The 22664-nt window shown below is 43.3% G+C and overlaps 1 protein-coding gene across 1 annotated transcript in view; it reads right to left on the minus strand.

Annotated features, from left to right (window-relative positions):
• The window catches only part of CD82 (CD82 molecule), an 89846-nt gene extending 67584 nt beyond the window's left edge, over positions 1–22262 (minus strand). The window contains exon 1 of the mRNA XM_054971302.1: positions 22089–22262. The gene's annotated coding sequence lies outside the window, so the exon portion shown is untranslated. The remainder of the gene's footprint in view (positions 1–22088) is intronic.
• Between the last annotated feature and the right edge of the window lie 402 nt (positions 22263–22664).

The following is a 22664-nucleotide window of genomic DNA, read 5'->3' on the forward strand; positions in this document are numbered from 1 at the left end:
GTAAATATTTGTTGTTCTCGAGGGATCATGAATCTTTTGCTTTGTATTGGGTTGGTGACCTTAGCTCAGATGGGTTTTGATCTGAAGTGTTATCTGAATGGGAAGATCTGTCTTCTCCATGATCTGTTGTTAATGAGATCTAAGAAAGGTCTGAAGTGGTCTTGCCTATAGACAACCCCAAAGGTATTGCATTGTAGGTAGCAACTAGCAAACCCATCAGTTTCAGTAGTGTTGTGAGAAGTGATTTTGCACTCTGATGACAGTCTCAGTCAGCAGTTTGGTCTTCCTGACCTTTTCTTTGGTGAGGGATAGAAAAAACCATTTTGGTGACTGTGATCTAACCCAGGTGTTCAAGCTTGTAGGAACTGAATGGTGAATTGAGTGTTGTGGTGAGATTTTCTCTTGAACCGATCAGGAGATCATCTGGGTACAAGTGAACATGAATACCCCCTGTCTCTGAAACATATGATGAGGTTGATCATGAATTTTGTAAATACTCTTGGTGTGACGGACAGGCCAAAACAGGATGGCTCAGAACTGCCAATTTTTATTTTATTTTTTATTTTTTTAAAACATAAAATCTTAGATAATTTTGATGGGCTGTCAGAATTGGTACATGGAGGTATGTCTCTGTGAGATCTGTAGATGTCATGTGTTCTTCTGATTGATTAGTCACTGCGACTGAGCACAGAGTCTCCATTCAGAAGTGATATAATTTGATAAACTTGTTCAAAAAACTTGAGGTCTAATAACACCCTCCAGTCCCTATTCTTTTTAGGGACTGAGAAGAAGATTGAGTAGACCCCTTTCTGGAGGGCAACTTTCAAATTGTATGGAATAGCCTTGTGAGACTATGTGTAAGGCCTGCCTGCTTGTCAACCTAAGCTTGATGGTAAAGAGTAGTTGGCCTCTCACGGGACAGCTAGCAAGTTCTGTCTTAGAGATCTGGGTATTAAGGTTGATCTCTTTCCCCGTGTGGAGAACTGTCTGTTTGATCTTGGGAAAAGGTAAGCATTATCCCCACAATACAGCTGGAGAGCTGGGACTGAGAGGACTGGTTTATCCAAGACCATATGGCAAGTTCATGGCAGCAGTGAGAAGTAAACCTGCAGCGGACTGCATCACTGTTCAGTTATTTAACCGCTATACTACAAGTGTGGTCCTAAAAAGACCCCCCTTATTAAAGAGTTGCCTAGATTAACCTCAGGATGGCCATTTGGAATCTTGTCTGGACCTTAGTAGTGTGTGTTATGAATAAAAGGCTGAGGTCCAATGGATCTCCTCTCAGATTGTTTGAGTGTTTTTGGCAACACATTCTTCTGTCCTAGGTCTCAATCTAGATCTTTCCTATGGCACCCCCAAATACCTTGTCTCTCTGAAAGAGGTAAGCCAGGATGATATTTTTAGAGTGTGAATCTGCTGGCCATGCTCTTACTCAAGTGTGCCAGCTTGTCACTGCTGTCAAGACCATAATCCTAGAAGAAAAAGGTAAATGTATCCAGGATGATGTCTGCCTTGAAGGTATTGACCCTTACATTTCTGTTTGCCCCTTCAATGGGGGCAGCTATTGTTGTACAGGAGGAGTTGGATCAGTTTCCAGATCCATACTCCTGACACTCTTGAGGCAATAGAGACAATAGCTGTAGCCTTAATAGCCATGGTCACGGCCTCGTAAGCTCTTGTTAGCATGGCCTCTCTCTTCTTGTCTAAGTGGTCTCTGACTGATCCTTACCCATCTTCTGACCAGAGCCCAGATGACTGAAGAGTAGCCACTGGAGGTTCCATCGTAGGTACCTGCAACAACTCATAGCAAAAAAAGGTAGTAAGTACAGGGTTTTTTTTTGTTTTTTGGGACCAAGTTTGGGGATTATTAATTGGTTTATGGTGTAGAACACTCAGCCTTGAACCTTCTCCACAAATATTCTGGAAATGGGAGGACCTTTTCTGAGGAACCTTCACGAGGAAGTGACTCGTATCCCTGGGCTGGATTTAGTATTCCCAGTCTAAGGGTCCTACTCCCCCAAGGCTAATTTTTACAGCTCTAAGGCTGAGAATGTCTTAGGTGTAAATACTGGTAGACCTCAGATTCTGACAGCTGGACTGACTGTTCTGGTAGGGATATTTCTTCCTTTTCCGCATCTGAAGGAATTCATCCTTCTCCCTGTCATTACAAACTCTATCTGAGGGCGATCCCCCTGCTCCGTGGGGATCCCTGACTGATAAACGTTACAAACTGCCTTATTCTGACTCAGACCATCGGTCAGTGTTATCTCCTCAGACTGGCAGCAGGTCACCAGGGTCTCAGAAAGAGGTTTTTCTCCTCATCTACCTAATCTCTTAAACTGGAGTTAATGGGGAACAAACCTGGATCTTTTGCATACAAAGCAGAAGCTCTTCCACAGAGCTACAGCCTTACTCATCGAGGGAGGAGGAGGTAGACACCACACCACTATTTCCTCTCTCCTGGTTAGTCTTAAGAGCTAAAAGGTTCAAAGACACCGGGAAAATTGCGCCCTTTATACATTACCCATCTGACAGGGAAAGGCAGGGCTAGATCCTGTAGTAAAAGCAGGGCTAAATCCAAAGGGGAAAGGCCTGCTGTAAAATCTCCAGCCAGGAGATTGGCATGGGCACATTCACATGGAGCCAGGGCTGAGGAGATTCCTGGAATCTTTATAGGGCCAAGGTGCTTCTGACTGGTAAAGTAACAGGATTTCCTCCCTCATAGTCAGTCTAATTGCTGACAGGAATTCTGGAGGTATAACACGCTCGGGGGAACACTTACGTGGCCCTCCTGGGCTTGTCGGCTGGAGCTCTGGGTGTCCGGATTATGTTTCAACCATGTTTCTCCTGCCAGGAGATTGGCAAGCGCGTTATGTTGTTTCCCGCCAAAATTGAGCTGCACCAGGAGGCGCTGTTCTCAGCTGGCTGGCTGAGGCAGGCTGTTTTAACAAGCTCCCTCTGTGGAAGATGGGGCTGTTGAGAGGCCTGCGTCTCTTCCAAGGCCATTTCCTTGCCGGGGAACACATACAGCCTCAGAGGCATGCTGGTGCCGGCTGGGCCTGTTCCCGCCATCGGTAGGACGGCACTCCATGGGAACAGCCCATATTCTCCTTGCCAGGGAACCCATACAGCCTCAGAGGCATGCTGGTGCTGGCTGGGCCTGTTCCCGCCACCGGAAGGATGGCTCTCCGTGAGAACAGCCCAAATTCTTCTCCATGAAGCTTTCCTCAGAGTCCGATGATGCTCTAGAGACCATCTCGTCTTCTTCTTTTCTTTCTTTGGCAAGAGGAGTAAAAGAAGAGGAAATGGGAGGAGAGTAAGGTAATGAAGTAAGTAAGGAGTAAGGTAAAGAATGATTTGAGGAAGAAGAAAGATAAACAAGAGATAGAGAGAAAAAAGGCAGCAGAGCTAGTCTGCTGCAGAACTGCTCTCCCTGGAGGCAGGAACAGAACTGAAGAGAGGGTGGTCCCACAGGCTAGACAGGAAGAGGAAGAAGGTTAGTTCCTGCCTCCCTGATTGGATGGTGGGAATCACCCAAGATGTCCTCCGCCTCAGAGGAAGAACAACTGTTCTCTATTGGACAACGTGAACTGTTTTACTAGTGTGGTTATGGTTCAAGTTCTCCAATTTAAGCACAGCCAAATCATCTATTCAGCCACAAATGAGACATGGACTTCTATATTATGAGCCATTAATGTTAGTCACTCCCAATGTTCTTTGGACATATTTTAACCATGACCAATGAAACAAATTGAGACAGTCATATAGATATAAGGAGATTTCTAAAGTCCAGGAGTCTATTTGCATGGATGATGAGATGTAAGACAGAGTCTGAAAGTCCATAATACATTTCTTTTCACCAGCTAATATGCATTTACTTCCATGTATGTAATAATGAGTATACAGCATCTCAGTAGTCCAAGCAGTGAACAAGTTATTTATGTAAAGGAGAGCCTGAATCTACAGTTATGAATAGCAACACTTCAACCAAACTCCTTGACTATTTGTTCAGATGCATCAGTGAAGGAGTGATTGTTACATGAAGTCACCCAAGATAAGGGTTTCTTGGGGAAAAGATCAGCTACTACAGCATTTATAGTAAGTACCTATCAAAAGTGCCACTGGTTGTAATGGGTAAATATGCATGGGAATGGGTTTTGAAATGTCTAAAAAGGAAAACCATTATGTAAACATGATGGAACATTTGCTTCTCCTGAGGATAAGGAAGCTTCGGTTTCTGTCAGTACAAAAGCACAAAGACAATGATGGCAGAGTTCTAGCCTTACTGAGCTTGCAAGCCCTTTTGATCTTGTGAAAGGATAGTAGGTGCTACCACAAGATGGTTGCCACGTAGGTAGGGCCAATCACAGAATTACCTGCACAGCTACATTTCCCTTGCCAATAAATAAATAAATAAATAAATAAATAAACACAGCAAGCAACTGCACTAGAGATGGGCATGAATCAAAATACGAACCAAAGTTTGTCATGAACCAGGCTGTTTTTTGGTTCATGAACCAGTGGTTCATCAGAGGGCATTTCTGACGACCCCTGACAAACCACTATGATTTTAGCCTGGTTTGTTTGATTTGTTTTTTGGTTCGTCACTGCAGACAGCCTGGCACTGATCAATCAGTTTCCTAGCCAAAGCGGGGGTGGGGGGGATGAGCTTTCTGCAGACGTTCTGCTGCCCCAGAAGCAACATTTTCATGAACCAAATGACCCAGTTCGCAATTTCATGCTGGTTCGTGGTTCATGAGATACGATGAACCACGAACCGCAACGAGCCGCCATTTTCCTGGTACATGCCTATCTCAAAACAGCACTACTTTAGTTCTCCCTAATCAGGGTCATACATTACAATATTTACATTTGTAGATGTCTAGTAGACAGTATTTACATGCAGTTGCTCCAAACTGTCAATCATTTCCTCTCCCACAAAACACAATTCTCGGACACAACACAAATAAGAGGGAAGACATGGTATTTGATGGAACTTTGAGCGGAAGGGTGCCCTAGATGATTCTGGGAAAGTTTGGAGAACAGGTAAGGTAAGGTGCTTCTATCCAGGAAGTGCAAATCACTACCCTTCCAAGGCAGCAGTGCTAACAAAAGTCTGTGTATAGTTCTTTGTCATTAAATTTATAAATATGACAACCGTTCCCCCCCTCCCCCAGAAGTTATCCTGGCTGCCAGTTATCCTCTGGCAAATAATTAGATAAAAGAACTTATAAAAAACCACTGGCCAAAATGCTCACAGCATCCTACACCCACAGTTAACTTAAACACTGTTTCTTGAATAGCTTGAACAGCCAGCTTGCTCAATGCTAATTTTGGTAACCAACAGCCTTTCCTTGAAACTCCCCAGAAAGAGTCAATGTGCACAGCATAAAGAAGTAAAAACAAAATGGTGTATTGTGAATTAAGCTTCTGCACACCCCTTGAGGTGAGGCAAATACCATCAAATTATTTTACATACCATCATCTATTAGTAAACTCCACAGGCAATAATGTTCAGGTCAAGAAGCTACCTCTCATCTCAGTGCACACAGAGGACCCTCTTTCAGCAGGAGCAGCCAATTCAGACAGACTTGAAAGGTGAAGCCACTTCATTACAATTCTAAATCCCAATTGCACAACATGTTTTATTCATTTATCCACTGCAGTTTGCCAAGCATCTGCTGTAGCCTGGCTATCCACAAATGTCTCATCTTTCTCTTTAGAGCACTGCAATGAATTCCACAACTGTCTGCAGAGCACTCATATAACTTATTTGCAAAGTTCTCAATAATATTTGGGCTGTTTCACTTATGGCTCCCAGTTTTTAACAAGCCATCCATTTCATCAACAAGGTTGCTATCCTCTCATTTTTTACCTGGAGAGTACAAGGTGCAGATGTTGCAACCTGTGAGTGGTTGGTAAAGAGGGCAGGTGGAGTGCTTTCTTCTCTATGCCCATCCCCATCATACTTCATTTCCAGCAGAGCTCATTCACACATGCCTCACCTACAATGAGCAGCAATAACTGGGAACAAGGGGAATTAGGGTGGTCTCGTTTCAGTTCCCTTTTTGCCATCACTCAGTGAAGACTTGTGCTCCTTAGGCATATGGCAGAGAGAGAGGGAAAAAACACAATAGTTGAAGCACTAGGCAAATTAAATATGCTGCCTTTCTCTGCAGTCAAGAGGATGAAAGACTCCCAAACCTATTCTCACCCATGCCTGCTGGGGCCAATGGCAGAGTAAGAACACTGCTGGATCATACCAAGTGTTTAACTAGTCCCGCATTCTGTCTTCAAGAGAGGCTACCCAGTTGCTTTTGGGAAGCCTGGAAACCAGCCCTATGCCATTCATTGTGCCCCAAACCCTGTTTTCAAAGGAATATTACCTTCAGATGTAACCACTTTGTTTTTCTACCATGGCCAACAGTCATGGACAGACCAATACAAAGCAATTCCTGCCAATTCTTTTTTAACAAGTAAGATATGTTTTTTAATGAGACCCTGGCAATAGACCATTCAGTCTCCCCAATTCTATACTTGTCCTGGCTCTCAGCACCTACCCACCTACTCTGCCCAGCAGGAAAGGTGCAGCTCAAAATTCCACTCCACAGCCTTGACTTAACACTCAACTCCTCTAGAATTTATGAAATTGAACACGTCAAGCAGTTGCATTCAAGATGTTTTTTAAAACAAAAACAAATGCAAAGTAGTGTCATGATTGCTCCTTCATACAAGCATTTCTTCCACTTATCTACGTGAACATTGAGTTGTGGCTTACACCAAACCTTTGTATGTTTGTGCAGTATTTATATCAGTGTCTCCTAGCAAGCTATATTGTATATGTATATAGACACACACACACAATCATACTGTGCAGTCCTGAACATGTTTTCTCAGAAGTCCTATGAAGTACCTAATATGTGTGCTTTGGATTGCAACTTTTTAGGACTTTATTCAATGCATTATTTATACAACAGAAAAAAACAGACTTTGTGTTAGTTTAAGCAGAGGGAGATAACTTGCATCAGCACAAACTAAGTTTTGCCATGTTTTGTGGAGGCTTTCATGACTAGGTAAGCCCCAAACCCAAATTAGAGACATGCTTTTAAAAACTCCATAGATATATGTATGCAAATAAAGTAATGGACACTAGTGTCTAACTTTGTATAAATGACAGCTTTTCCTTTTTTTTTTTTAAAGGAATAAACTGATACTAGAAATCAAACGCTATACCTTCTTGCCTGTGCAGCCCATGCTTGTGGATGACAGCCAGGACGAAAGGGAGCGGGGAGTGAAAGGAAGCAGCAAGAGGGAGAAAAACAAAACAAAACAGCATTTCCAGCTCAGGAAAATTTGCCCTATTGTCACTCAGGCTAGATCTCATCCTAGCACAGCTCCCCTCTGCTACACCTGACTGCAGGCAAACAGGAAGGCAGCAATTCTTGCACTGGCCAACCTTCCTCTGCAGCCTTCACCTTTCACCTCCAGCCACACCTGCTGGTTTCCCATTCAAGGAAAATGATTAAGAAAACCTAAATCTAGCAGGCAGCAACACTGACTAGCAACCGTCTTTGGACAGTTTGAATGGTCTCAGTTCTGTCGAGCTAGGCCTCTACAAGCCTAAACAATTTAGCCAGCTACAGCCTCCTCCATTAGTAGAGAGTCAGCATGCAAAGGAACTTCATTCTTACTCATTGCTTCTTCTTCAACCTTCATTTGGAAAATATTTAGAATCCAGCCGAAGATCTGGGAGTTATTACATAATTAGTGAAGGCTACAAGGTTTAAGCACAGCTTCCCACAGGGAAAGAGGGCAGTTTTGCACAGCCGACTGTCTCTTTCACACATGCTTCTTTTAATTACTGCCGTATGGAATCCTTCTTCCTCCATTCTTTGAACCAGAGACATATTATTAAAGATTTAAACACTATTTTTTGTTTGCAGCCCCAACCACGCTAGTAACAATTATGGACAGAAACCAAATTTGAGATAGCAATCTTGATGTATTCATTTAGCAGACAGGCTTTTCCTGTCACCTGTGTGTGAACTTTTTACCTAGTGACATGATCATTCCTCATTTTATAATCTGATCACAACACACTTAGGAATTAGTTATTACAAGGCTGACTGCCAATTAGAAGTAGTTGCTTAAAACACATGGTTTATAACAGAAACTCTAAACATGTGCATCTCACAGAAGTGCTGCAGCCACAAAAACCTAACTTTTTGTTTAAAGCCCCAGAATGAACCAGCATCCTTGACTATTTAAATTTTCCAACTTTCCGAGTTCTTTTTCAGAATGGAAATGTTGAACTCTAGTGAATTTGTTGAATTATGTAGTTTGCTCACTATTCCAAACAGGTAGGTTGTTTCTTCATAAGGCACCACCAAACATAGGCCATATACAGGTACTGAACATTTGTATCCCAGGTACCATACCACAGTGGTTAAAATGGTATATTTTATTAGATATTCTACAGCCAAGAAACACTGCAGAGTAAAAGCCCAGTCCAAACTTTTTAGGACTTTATTCAATGAACACAAACATCCCAATGCGTACCTACAAAGGTACTGGAACATGAGCCACTGTAGCATACCCATGAGAGCCAATCACCATAAGATATACATCCTTATAAGGCATATCCTATTGGAGAATTACAAAAGGCTGTACAAGGAAAGCAAAGCTGGCTATTCAAGATCACCATACCCCTCCCTCTAGGAGCCCCCTGCCAAAATGAGCAGAATCATTCCTCATGAACTCCAAAGCAGTCTTCAGATTGATTTCCCAAACTTCAGAATGCAGTTCAGAATACACAATGTATTCCCCCGATTTCAGAAAAATCGTTTTTTCTTCTTACAAGTAGCTATTTTAGTGAATTCAAGGTAACACTTTCCATCAAGGCATGATCTTTTAGTTAATGGAAGGATCAAGAGGAAGTCGGGTCATATAACCTTCACACAACTCAAAGTGATGCTGCAGTCACTCTCATACGCATTCAAGGCAATAATGTAAGTTTTGGATTGTTGGCTTACGTAACAGAGGACCCCAACAGTGACTTTGAAACCAAATGTATAGTTAGATTGAACCAGTTGTAGGGAAGGCAACATAAACTGAATGCAGAATAGCAGAAGGAAGATCCATCAGTAACCACCTACAAATTACATTTCATGCGTGACCAACTTGTGAGGAGAGCAAAATCTGCTACTTAATAGCAGCAGAATCTTCCACAGGACAGAGCCATCCAGGTGTACTTAATTTTGTTCTGTAGGATTATTACTGCTACTATTCACTACTGGTGCTTTAGAGTGTAACATAAGCAAGATGATTGATCCCTGTCCTAGAGAAAGTACGATCTAAATTTCTAGGAAAAGAGAAGGGAATTACAGGGAAGAATATGTACAGGCACACTACTCCACACAATTTTATAACTAGTGTTAGTATGGTCCAAGAGCTAATGGATAAAGCTAGCAGATTTCACTGAAGATGCGTGTTTTGAGGAGAATTTGAAGGAATCAGTGTGTGTCTTTTCAGAAATCTCTCAGGCTCTAAACTTCTCTAGTATCTACAACTGACTAAGTAAAATCAAGGTATCCCCTTCAATCCAACACTCTACCATTTAAATCGAAAACTCAAGAGAACTGCAAACACAGGAAATTGTTTATGGATTTTATTAGGTATGGTTTTGGCTAGTCTTCAGAGAGTTCGGGACACAATAGCCAGAGAAGCAGCCAAAGCTAACTTGAGTTCTGACCCTAAAAGGGCTGAAAAAGAACTTGTTTCATTCCCAAGATAGATTTTCTATACAATAGAAGTTATACAATATTCTATTATTGACATACAGGAATGGGAGAGGCAAGAAAAGTGCTATACTATTGACTATCGCCTGCAGTGTAAGCATTTTTAATTCATATTCATAATTACAGTAATATCTTATTAAGCTGCAACTCACATGAGCTCAGAGACAACTATCTATGTGTTTCCCAAGGGGGCTCCTTGGGAATATTTTTTTTTAAAAAAATGCTAGCAGATAGGAGGAAACTTAACTCCTGCCCCGTTAAGGAAATGGCACCTAGAAGAAAATGACCATAACTACAGCCCCTCCACCCTGCCTCACTTTTGAGTCTATTTGTAATGATCTTCCTACTGTTCTTTGCTCAAGTAAAAGCTTGAGCAGTTGGCCTATGTTTTAGGAAGAAACAAATATCACTACACTTGCTGAACAGGTTAGATTGGGATCCTCGACATGATGCCTGCTGACACCTTTCCTAGTATCTGCCAAGTGTTTTTAGAAAGTAAGTAGAGCCCGTTGGGCTTTCACCCAGCAGGGCTTCTGATTGGCCATTAGAGATCCAATTGGCTGTGCAGATTTTTAAGAAGTTGTGCCAGCAGCAGCTGCCAACACAGTACAAGGATTTACACTGCATGACTGAAGGTAAGTGGTATGTATGCATGAACATATTTTTAAATAGCATGTTAATTTTAAAAGGCATCCTGTTAAACAGAGCTTCTACTCGAAATATTAAAGAGTTATTAAGAGTTATCCATAACCTCACCCCCTGACATTTTGCAGCTGGCTCCTCTTCTTATGACAGCCATTTTGTGACTGACTCCACTCACCTCTCTGTGTCAGAATTCCAAAGATGCCCACAGGTTCAAAAAGGTCGGGGACCCCTGGGATAGAACACAGTCAGTCCCCTAACTGTGCGAGCTAGTTTGGTGTAGTGGATAGAGTGTCAAACCAGGATCTGAGAGACCCAGGTTTGAATGATATCCCCACTGTATCATGGAAGCTTGCTAAGTGACCAAGGGGCAGTCACCTACATGACAGGGCTGCTGTTGAAGATAAAATGGAGACAAGGAGAATGATGTGAGCCACTTTCGGTCCCCATTGGGGAGAAAGGTAGAGAAATAATGTGTTATATCTAGAGTGTTCTTCATATGTTCCTCAATAACAATACTGTATGTTGCAGTTCAGTACTGAGCTGGGTACAAAGAAGTACAGTTGTGCCCATAGCCTCAGGCAAGGGCCACATGAAGTGACTGTGTATCTTAATTCTGAAGCATGCTTGGATCTATGGATGATCCTACCCATCAGCCCTTAACTGGTATACACAGTTTCTCAAAGTCTAGCCACATCACTACACATTGAGTTTTAACATGTATATGAAGCTGCCTTATATTTAGTCAGACCATTGGCCCATATAGCCCAGCTCTGCCTATACAGGCATTAATATTCCAGTATTAATGAAATCTTTCAGGATTATTATTAATTCAATGGCAAATTGACATTCTCTATACTTTATGGAATAACCAGCAAAAAAATTAGGAAGAGAGAGGCAAGCCAGAGGGATGGAAGGAAGGGAATAAGAAACAAGGATAAAGACTGTAATGAAGGCAGCATGTCACTAGGCTATGCATAGGGAATGGCACAGATCACAAGCAGCAGCCCTTTCCATACTCCCAGCAAAAACCTGGGCTGCAGTGTTCAGTCCTAGAGCAGAAGCAAAGCAAAAAGCAGTTCCTCTTCCTGCTTCATGCTTATACTCAGACTTGTTTGTCAGTAAACATGCAGAGGACTGCGCTGTGAGGCAAATTGCATTCATCGAAACAGATAACTCTTTACAGGGTCACAGACTATGCAGGTTCCCAAACACAAAAGGTAACTCAGGTATGTTCACACAGTTTCATACAGTGGAAAATGAACTTGAAATACATACACATTGTTAAGAGACATTTACTAGGAAATGTAAGCAAATTAAAATATAAATATATATCCTATATTTTATTTATTTCCTTCATTTATACCCCATCTTTCTTCCCAAAGGGGACCCAAAGCAGCTAACATCGTTCCCTTCCCCTCCATCTTATTGTCACAATAATCCTGTGAGGTAGTTTAGCCTGAGTGTGTGTGACTGGCCCAAAGTCACCTAGCAAGCTTCCATGGAAGAGCGGGGATTTGAACCTTGGTCTCTCAAATCGTCGTTCAACAATAACCACGACATGATTTTCTGGGAGCAGTTAGGCGTATCTTCATACCTAACAGCTTGTTCTCTCCCTCCCTCAAGTACAGATCAGAGCAACCTGATAGCATGCATATGGTTGCTACCCACTAAAGAAACACAAGTTGCCAGATCTGCTAGTTTTCCATCCAATGTTACACAGCACCCTAGAAATAATGTGGGTTTTTCCCCTCTCCTCAAATACAGAGAGAAGTGTTATAAGAAGAAAATGACAATGAAGTAGCTCATAAGACATCCCTGGCTTTTGAATATTGGTTCAGCTGGAGGCTGCATTTAATATTAATATAAGCACTGCAGTGTTATTTCTCACTCTTACTGCCATTCGCATTTTAAAATAAAATGCAGCTGCTGTAGTGTTTTTGGAATATTGCAGCATTCCAGCCCAAGTGCCCTATTAGGCTTCTTAGATTCTGCTGAAGCAGAGTTAACCAGGTCAACTACTGTAAATTTTATATGTGCATTAGATGGATGGTTGCAATTTGTTAGTTGTTTTAGTGATTCATAGCTATTAAGCAATCTGCCTTTAACGCAGGTGTCTGCAGATAAATACCAAATATGCATGAGGACTGGTTTCAGTATATATTTAAACTAGCATAGGGAGCATGGTACACTTCCACAACAACCAGGTGTTTCTGCTGCTGTGAAATGGCCTCAAAGGGCATGGCATCAGCCCCATCGAAGGTACCAGGGCCCACCTCTGACATGAAGTACATGCTCACCTCATCATTTTGTACCCTCTCTCACCTTAAGGGACATGAAGACAGAAGCTATTGCATCACATCTCTGTGCCTTCAGGCACCAAAACCTCTGCACCCCTCCCCCAATGCTCCTGCTGTTTTTGGTCAGTCCGCTTTGAGAGCAGGGATAGGAATTTCCCTACCAGCAGCTCCATTTGGTTCTGTGAGCTCCTGGCTGCCTCCAAAGCATTTATCAGATGCCTAGGAGCCATGAAACTGAATTATTGCCCCAACTGTTTCCCTGGGTGTCTGGGAAATGGTGCACTGCATGCTGCACTATGAAAGACTTTAGAATCCATTAATAACCAAGACGTCTCATTGTTGTGATGCATAATTGCTTGAAGACTCCTGAAGACTGTCTAATCAGGATGGCAAGCCTCCACAAGTATCAAGATCTCTAGAAAGTATCCACTAAACATAGTTCTGAGATTTTTCCTAATAAGTTTTTTTTGTAAGTTGGTCATGCAGGAGGCACAGTGTCAAGAAGCACCTTGGGCTGGATCTTAACTACAGCCTGCCGTAAGAAGTGCATAAAGTCGGGCTTCCTCACCTTCCTACTCCTACTGAAGCCCACTGAGCACCCAAACCCCCGTTCTTGTCACTCAACCCTCAGAAACAGCATGGGGGCAAAGTGGAGTGGGAAGAAGCAATCACCACCCCCTCCTCTCCCAGCAGAAGTGTGGTTCTGTCAGTGTAACTGCTCTTGCACTGACAGAACGGTAACCAAGAATACAATTCCTCCACCTACTTTCTTCTGAAATATCCAGCCCCCGCCAACACCAAGAATACGTCTATAAAAGTGCACTGGCAGCCACTAGCTTCCGAGGTTTCCATTTCATTTCAGCTTTGTGTCCTTCAGAGGACTTTGCCAATAAGCATCAGATACTACAACAAAAAACCAGAGGGAGTCACGGTATCAAGGGCCAGCAAGAAGTGTAACATCGTGACTGATGAACTAAGAAATAGTTAAGAAGTCAATTACAAATCCAAGCATGATTTTATAGATATAGACAAAAGAAGGCATAAATAGTCTAAGCAAGCCGTCATTCTCCGCATATCCCATGCAAATCAGAGGAGATTTCAAAGCACAAGTGTGCTTGTAAACATTTCTTCCTATTTAGATATACAAAGTGCTTGTGCCAGCATTTAAAGTGACAGTGCCTTCTCAATATATCAGTAAATGTGATACAAGTAGGAATTTTCAATACAAATACAATCATATAGTATAATCCAGAGAAAATCACAAGAATTTATTATGTTCTGTTTCAGCAATTCGTCAACCCCATACTGGATCCTTGCTAATACTATATCTTTGTAAACTTTTACCCCGTGACATTGTTTATGGAAATGTTCTTGACACTGTATGGAAATGCTTGCCCTTGCCACTAATTGTACTAATCTCACACTATGTAATCTGCCTTGAGTTTCAGTGAGAAAGGCAGAATACAAAATAAATAAATAAATTCTGAAATAATCCAAAGTACATAAGCTGTTTAGCTGAATTTCAAAATAGATTTCTTCATAGTCTTGTCCAATAGTAACCGCAACGGGCCAGCTAACGAGAATTCATCCTGTTTAAGTCTTCCTTCCTCACGGCAGTTACAAAGCTATAATTAATATTAAATAATTCATTCAAGATTACAATAAATGTTTGATACACAAAATAAAGCACTTGGACACAAGCCAATCATATGCAGTTCCTACAAACTCTCAAGGCACAACAGCCATTCACTCCTGGGCGCGTACTCGGTACTAGAAGCGTCACTAATTTATTACTAAAAAGCTGGATAAACTGTCAGATTTAAAGGGCCAGTGACACTAAAACATTCCCCTCATAAAAAGCATGATAGATCACTGCTTATTTTGAGCCCATCAGGGCTAACACAATTTCATTTAAAGATCCAGCAGGCTTCTTTTATGAATAGGTCCCTCTTTACAAATTCAATTTCTTTATATTTGCTGACATAAAGTACCGTATTTTGAATATCCCTATCCTGGTGTCTAGCCTCCATGAAGTGGGTAACTAACAGCAGCTTCAACCTTGCAGCGGATTCTAGAAAGATGTTCCTGGATACGAACTTTAATAACTCAGCTAGTATTCCCAACATATAACTTTTTACAAGGGCATTTAATTAGATACACAACATTGCAAGTATTACAATTTGAAAAGGCATCACTTGGTAACCCTAAGTTCCTGACAACCTCAACAGGCATAACTAAATTACACGTAGTGCAGCGGCCACAATTAAAAGTGACCTTTAGGAAGGTCTCTATAGGGTTTGATAACCAGTAAATCAGAGCAGATTGGACAGATCCAGAAGCTCTTAGTTTTATGAAAAGCTACTTGGGGCAGGTTGCTGCAACCCAGGATGTCCTGCACAAGTGGCCAGTATTTATGCACAATCTGTCCAATAGAATTGGCCAGAGGAGTGTAGTCAATGGCATAGGTAAGCCTGTCATCCCTGACTCTACGTTGCTCTCTCAATAAGTCTTTCCTATTACGGGTTGATGAACATTGTCTACAGTGTTTAATGATATGTTCTGGGTAACCCTTGGAGGCAAAAGCACTCTCTAATTGCTTGCTACTACGATGGAAATCCTGGTCCTGTGTAGAGTTTTGTGTGAGCTGGGAACTGGCTATAAGGTAAATTTTTACGCAGGTGGGGGGGGGGGTGAAATGATTGAAAATGTAAATATGCATTCCTATTGGTATCCCTGCAGAATGGCTGAACCCCTACTCTGCTCTCCATTGTACGACAGGCGGTGACATCTAAGTAGCTGATAGAAAACTCATTAAAGGACTAGGTGAACTGGATGTTGCCATTACAACTGTACTATCTTCAATAATAAGGAACAGATCGTGTATGTACCTAAGATGGCAGAAAAGAAAGGATTTTTGTTCAGATACTACAACAGCAGCAATTCTGCATCCAACTGAAACAATATCACACCTTTAAGAAACAGCTCAGTTACAGGCTCGCTTAGTATGAAATGTCAAATTAGGCATATCAAGAGGAGGAGGAGGTTTAATACACTCACATGCAAATCACAGGTTGAAAGATTAACTGAACGAAGCAGTTAACAGCCTGTTATGTACAAGGGTCAGGAAGCTGATGGTAACACACAAGTTCAAGTATTGGGAGGGTGTAAACTACCAAAGTAGTAAGACAACATTTAGTGAAATAGAATATGCAGAACTACAGGCTTAGACGGACCCAGGGAATCATCCACACCCAGAAATTCCAATATATCAAACACACATAATCCAGACCGTAGCATTAACAGGGAACAGGAGATCAGAGGACAGGGAACAGGAGGTCAGATTTACTTGAAACATTTCTATGCTGCTTTACACCCAAACAGAATCACCAAGGCAGCAAACAGCAAAACATTTCAACTTTAAAACAGCATTTAAAATAAAAGATATATTTAAAATTCAATTAAAAATATAAACACACAAACATTCATAACACCAAAATAAGGGAGGATTATCCATAACAGCTACTGGGGTTATGCCAAACCAAACAAAAAAGTTTCACTGCTGGTTGAAGACAACAATAGAGTGAAACAGATGAACCTCTCTGGGGAAGGAGTTCCAAAGTTTCAGCGCCACAATCAAGAAGACCCTTTCTCAAGTTAGTTTCACATGGGTAGCTATGTTAGTCTGTAGTAGAAGAGCAAGATTTGGGTCCAGTAGCACCTTAAAGACCAACTAGATTTCAAGGTTACGAGTTTTCAAGAGTCAAAGCCCTGAAAATCTTGTTGGTCTTTAATTGCTACTAGACCCAAATCTTGTTTTTCTCAGGTGGTCACCCATCTAGCCCCAGATATCAGGTGTACCCAAAAAGGGACCTCCACAGATAACCAGAATGTACAGGTAGGTTCATATGGGAGAAGGTGGTCCTAACGGTATGTGGACCTCAGGCTCTATAGGGTATTTAAGGTCAATACCAGTACCCTGAATTGGGCCCAGAAGCAAATTGGCAGGTGGTGTAGATGGAAAAGACTGGAGTGATATGGTCCCTACAGTCTAGCCAACATTCTGGCTTCAGCACTTTGAACCAACTGTAGCTTCAGGACAATCTTCAAGGGCAGCCCCACATAGAGTGTACTACAGTAATCTAATATAGATGTTACTAGGGCTTCTATCACAGTGGCAAGGTCTTTCCTGCCCAAGAAGGTTCACAGCTGGCTCAACAGCCAAAGCTGCTGAAAGGCACCCCTGGCCACTGCTGCCACCTGTTTAGTGTTCAGCAGCACCCCAATCTTTTAGGGGTAGTGCAACACCATCTAGAACAGAACAGATCAAACCTTCCCCTCACCAGTAGTGCTTCCATTATGTTGATACTAAGTTTCAGTTTTCACCCCGCATCCCTTCCAAACCTGCCTCCAAGCTCCTATTCATAATTTCCACAGCTTCTCTAGAATCTGCTAAAAGCACAAGTTAGAGCTGAATGCCATCTGCATATTGGTAGCAACTCACCCAAATGTTTGGATGACCTCTCCCAGTGGCTTTAAGTAGATGTTGATGGACAAGTGGGACAAGACAGACCCTTGCAGGACCCCACTGACTAGATGCCAAGGGATGGAGCAGCAGTCTCCTAGCCCTTCAGTCTGAAACCTACCTTTAAGCTAGGACCAAAACCACTGCAGAATGGTGGTGATCCAGAAGGATACCATGATTGGTAGTATCAAAAGCCACCTAAAGGTCTAGGAGAATTAACAGGGTCATACTCCCCATATCCATTTCCTGGATATCCACCATGGCAACGAAGGCCCTTTCAGTCCTAAAACCAAGCCTGAAACCAGATTGTAATGGATCCAAACAATCCACTTCATCCAGGAATCCGTGAAGTTGCCCAGGCACCACTTATTCAATCACCTTGCTCAGGAATGGTACATTTGAGACTGTATAGTAGTTATTATACTCTCCTGGTTCCAAAGCAGGTTTCTTTGGGAGTGGATGCACCACTGTCCAGCAACTACCTCCTCTCTCAGGGAGACATATATTGTCTCCTAGACCCAGTCTGCCAGCCCCCCTTCCAAAAGATTTAAGCAGCCAGGAGGGACAGGGATCAAAGGAGCAGGTGATAGGTTTCAACCTTCCAAAGAATCCTGTCCATATCTACAGAGTGGACAAACTGAATGATATTCCACACAACTGGACAAATCAGTACTCAAGGACAATACGATCCTATCCCTGCTAATATAGAGTCCAAGCTGGAACAGATGCGAAAGATTTTATCTAAAAAGAGTTTAGCAAAATGATCCCAGCAGGAGCAGAGTAGTTCACATTTTCCTGTAGTCCAGAACCCAGTAGGCTCCTAATGAACTGGAAGAGTTCCACAGGTCTACACTGTGCAGATGCAATGGTATCAGAGAAATACTGTTTCTTCATCAGCATGATGACCACAGAGTAGGCTTTAAAATTATCTCTATCCCATGCTTTGACAGATTCATTCCAGGTGATTGGCAGGAGGTGACAAACCCTCCAGTGACCGCCAGCCACTGACAAGCAATACAGGAAAGTGTGCACTGAGCACACTCCCGGGGGCATGACAATGTTACTTCCTGAAGTGATGTCATTGCACTGGCTGTAGGCATGCTCCCACTCTTCATTGGGGCCAATTTTGGCCCCAAACAGGCCAGAATTAGCCCTATGCCATGCATGGAAGCACACCCATAGCATGCAAAATGCATGCACAAGGATGCCTCGGAGGGTAAGTCCTTGCCCCCCCCCTCCTGCTGGAAGGGGATAGGAACCTGGGAAATCTACTTTCATTGCCTGCAGCCCCCCAGTAAACCAAGAGGTTGCCCTGGCTCTTAGAGCTCAGAGGAAGCACCTAGAAGTGATCATGTCAATTGCCTGTGTAATTTCCTTATTTCAGAGATCAACCAGAACATCAACAGGGGAGCTGACCATATCAGCAGGAAATGCCATCTAAAAACCAGCTGGATCCACGAGGCAGATTATCTTTATCGATCCCTCACTTTGCAGAGTCTTGGTATTCCTGTAAATTTAAACCCCAGCAAGTAGCGGTCTGTCCTAAACAATCCTTGTCGTCAATCCATCTTCAGATCACCTTCTTCCTGCCCAGAGCAGAAGATCAGATCAACAGCGTGACCTGCACAGTGTGTGGGGCTTGTTAGTATCCAAGACAGACCCATGGTCATCATGAAGACCATGAAATCCTGAGCTACTTCAGACAGAGCTGCCTCAAAATGGACACTGAAATCCCGCAAATCAACCAGTTTATATGTATGCAACACCACCTCCACCACTTCAGGCAGGGAACTGGATGGGTAGAGGGACAGGCAGTACACCAACAGAATCCCAATCCTGTATTGCAGTCCCCAAACTAAATACATATTCTCAAAAACAGAGTCCTGGACAAGGGAGATGCATCCTGATAGACTACAGCGACACCTCCTCTCCATTCACTGGATCTATGCTGATGCATCACTGAGTACCCCAGGGAGGCACAGTTGGGAGATGTTAACTCCCCCACCCCTGCTCCAGCCAGGTCTCTGTGCTGCATCCCAGGTTGGCCCTCTCATCCAAATTAAATCCTGGATGGCTGCTGTCTTGCCTGCGACCAACCTAGCATTTAAAAGCAGGATATTTTATCCCAGCATGATGTTGACAGGGTCACCAGCATCATCCTAGCTGGAAGAAGAATCAAAAAGGGCAATGGCCTGAAAACATCTGCTGTCCCTTCCTCTTACTGGCCTTTTCTTCTCCCCACCACTATATCTCCTCCTACCCCACACCCTACTGATTGTGGCATCACCATCCCATTTGGGTCACCCAAACACATCCCCAGTCAGTAGGTTACAGAAGGATAAACCATCAGACTTTACAGAAAGTTGGGCTGGTGTGGTGCAGAGGTTAGAGAGTCACACTAGAACCTGAGGTGACCAGGTTTGAATCCCTCCATGGAAGCCTGCCAGGGGACCTTGGGCCCATCAAAATCTCTCAACCTAACCTACCCTTCACAAGGTTGTTGTTGTGGGAATTAAGTGGAATAATGTGAAAAACCACTCAGTACTGAACCAGGGGGGGAAGCAGGATACAGATAAAAATAAGGAAGCTAAACACTAACGCACCAGTTTGCTTTAACAAAAGGTCTTTCTTCTAACCCAAGTTGGAAACATGAAAGGAAATCCCTTTCTCAAGCATCTCCAAAGAGAATTTCTCTAGGGGATAGTACCTGTTCACCCATTTTCCTCAACTTCAACATGCAAAGAATTCAAAGGGAAATACTATTATTGTGTTTTATATAGTGTTCAGGCAGTAACTCACACCAGCAGACAAAACAAACAATATTTCATTGTCACACATTGTGCAGTAATGTTAATCTGCAAAGACACTGTCATGGAAAAGACACTGCCATGGAACATCCTTCACTCTGTGGTCAAGGCACTACAGCAGAGCAAGAAGTTGGCCTTCTCCGTCTTTTCCCTATGATAAAGGATGGTGTGACTGAGCTTACATGCCCATAGCACAGCACCACGCTAGAGACTTGGCAGCATATTGACTGCAGCTGTTACATTCCAACTCAAGAAGGCCTTCTCAACCCACTACAGACTTTACCTCTGTTCATGACACTCCTTTTCCATTACAATTCTAGCAGTCTCAAGTTTCTCCTTGCGGATGTGTCTGTCTCTCACGGATATACATGCACTTTTGCATGCATACAAACTTATACTTTTTAGAGAATACCAGAAGGATTCCCTGGCATTGAACTATCAAGAAACCATTGACAGATTAAAACAATTTCTGTGACAATAGTACATCAGCAGTTATGCCTACGTTGGATCCAAACCATTTGCAGTAACTCCTTTAAGTAGAATACTAAAAGTTGGCAAGTACTGAAAAAAAATATAGTTTTGCCTTTTTCACTGTTCTGAGAAAAGGTCTGTTTGACCCATCTCCCTAGCACAGCTTGCTAAAATCTAAAATGACTATTTTTGGGTTCCTTCTGCCCACAGGGGGTGGGGGGAGCTTTTAGGACTCATTCTGATTGTGCCTTATGAGCAGAGTTCCCCTTCTCTCTTAAGCACTAGATCCCAACATTTGCAATCTGAAGACATCCCACCCTCCTACCTAGCAGTCATACAGATGCAGCATTACCCCCACCCCACCCCATCAACTGTTGGCATGCTCATCCTCTGACATCCAGGCCAATGCATTTCCATTTAACTTTGATAAGGCCCAAATGTTGCATATGAATGTAATAGTCTAGGCCATACATTGTTCCTCATTTCTCTGGCTGAAATGCCACACTTCTTGTGCTTTACAGCAATAGGTGTTTTTATAACAACCAAAACTACTGCAGTTACCCCAGTCAAGATTTAAAAACATTAAAAGGAAGTAATAAAAGGAAACCAACCCTTTTCAGGTTGTGCGGAAAGTCTGAAATCTGTTTCCAGCTGCCAGTTCACAGAAGTCCTCCCCCCTCCACCCACCCCTTTTAAAATAACAACCCCTACCTGGAAAGTCCCTTTCACTCTCCAGTGAAGCATTTGTCAGCATTGCACCACTACCCTAGGATATGCCATACCTAATTTCTGTCAAGCCAAGCAGCCGTTATAGGAGTAAGAGGACTCTGCCCAAAATAAGTGGCAGATCTAGTCACAAAACTCTCCCCCCTCCCCATACTTCCTTCTCTGAAGTAAGCTACGGACTATTTTCCAGCCGCAATGCCAGATTATTGGGGGGACGGGTGTCTCAAAGAGAGACAGAGAGGCAGAGTAGAACCCACTCCCCCCAAAAGATACAATGGGTGGTACGTGAAATACGTGGCCCCTTCTGTCTCCCCCTCATTTACAACTCCAAGGAGGCACAAGCCATTTGAAAGGCACACACTGCTCTTAGCAACACGGCTCGGGAAACTCCGCAGGGGAAGCCCCTGGGAAGGGAAAGAAATCAGCCAGCCAGTCCAGTTCAACAACTCGGTGGGAAAGGGGGCAGTGAACCGCCCATCCGATCCAACAGAGGTGCTCAGTCTGAGGTGAACTATCAGGTAGCAAAAAAGCATTCTAAAGCAAAGATAGTTCTTTCAACAGCTACCCAGAGTAAACCTTTACTCAAAAACGACTACAGAAAAGGAGAGACGTCTCTCCAAAGCCCGCGGAGAGGGGGGGGGGGGCAAGAGCGGCCAACCCCTTCAGCGAAACTGTTTCTGTAGTCCGACTAGATCGCCTCCTTCCTTCTCTTAGTAAAGCCACCCCAGGCACAATTCATAGACTCCCACAACCCAGTCCCAGCTCGGGGGGAGAGGAGAGTAATCGCCATCGATGCAACGTGGAAACGAGCCTTGATTACCTGCCACAGAAACGCTACAAAGAACCACCGCAAGGCAGACCCGTCCCTCTTGCTTGCTGCGGAAAACGCAGTCGATGTGGCTTCGCCTCGGCTTGGCTTCTTCGCTCCAGCTGCTCCGAGTCCTGACCGGGAGGAGCCAACAACAGCAACGGCCAACCCCCTGGGGCAGCCCAGCGACGCCGTGCACGTTTAACCCTTGTCTGTCTATAGAAGCAGGGAGCGCCACCCGCCCAGAAAGCAAATGCGGGGGAGGAAGAGAGGGGGAGAAAGCGAGCGTTGGGTCGCGCCGCGTCCTCCTTGGCTTTCGATGTCATTCAGGCATCCGCCTTGCCCTCTTCAGTCCCTTGCACTAGTTTATTAGCCGCAGAATTTCGGGCTTCTTCAACGCGGTGCGCTTTCAGGCGCCCATCTAAATCCTGAACATCTTTCCTTAGTAAATCGGTGTTCAAAGCACGTGTGGAATGGCTTGGATCCCCACTCCTATGACGCTGAATTTGTAGATTGAGATAAACATGCTTGGAAGCACTCGGGTACAATAATCAGAGATGCGACAAGGTCAGCAGCATATCACTCTTC

This window comes from Eublepharis macularius, chromosome 2 (assembly GCF_028583425.1).
Source record: "Eublepharis macularius isolate TG4126 chromosome 2, MPM_Emac_v1.0, whole genome shotgun sequence".
NCBI classification, from domain to species: Eukaryota; Metazoa; Chordata; class Lepidosauria; order Squamata; family Eublepharidae; genus Eublepharis; species Eublepharis macularius.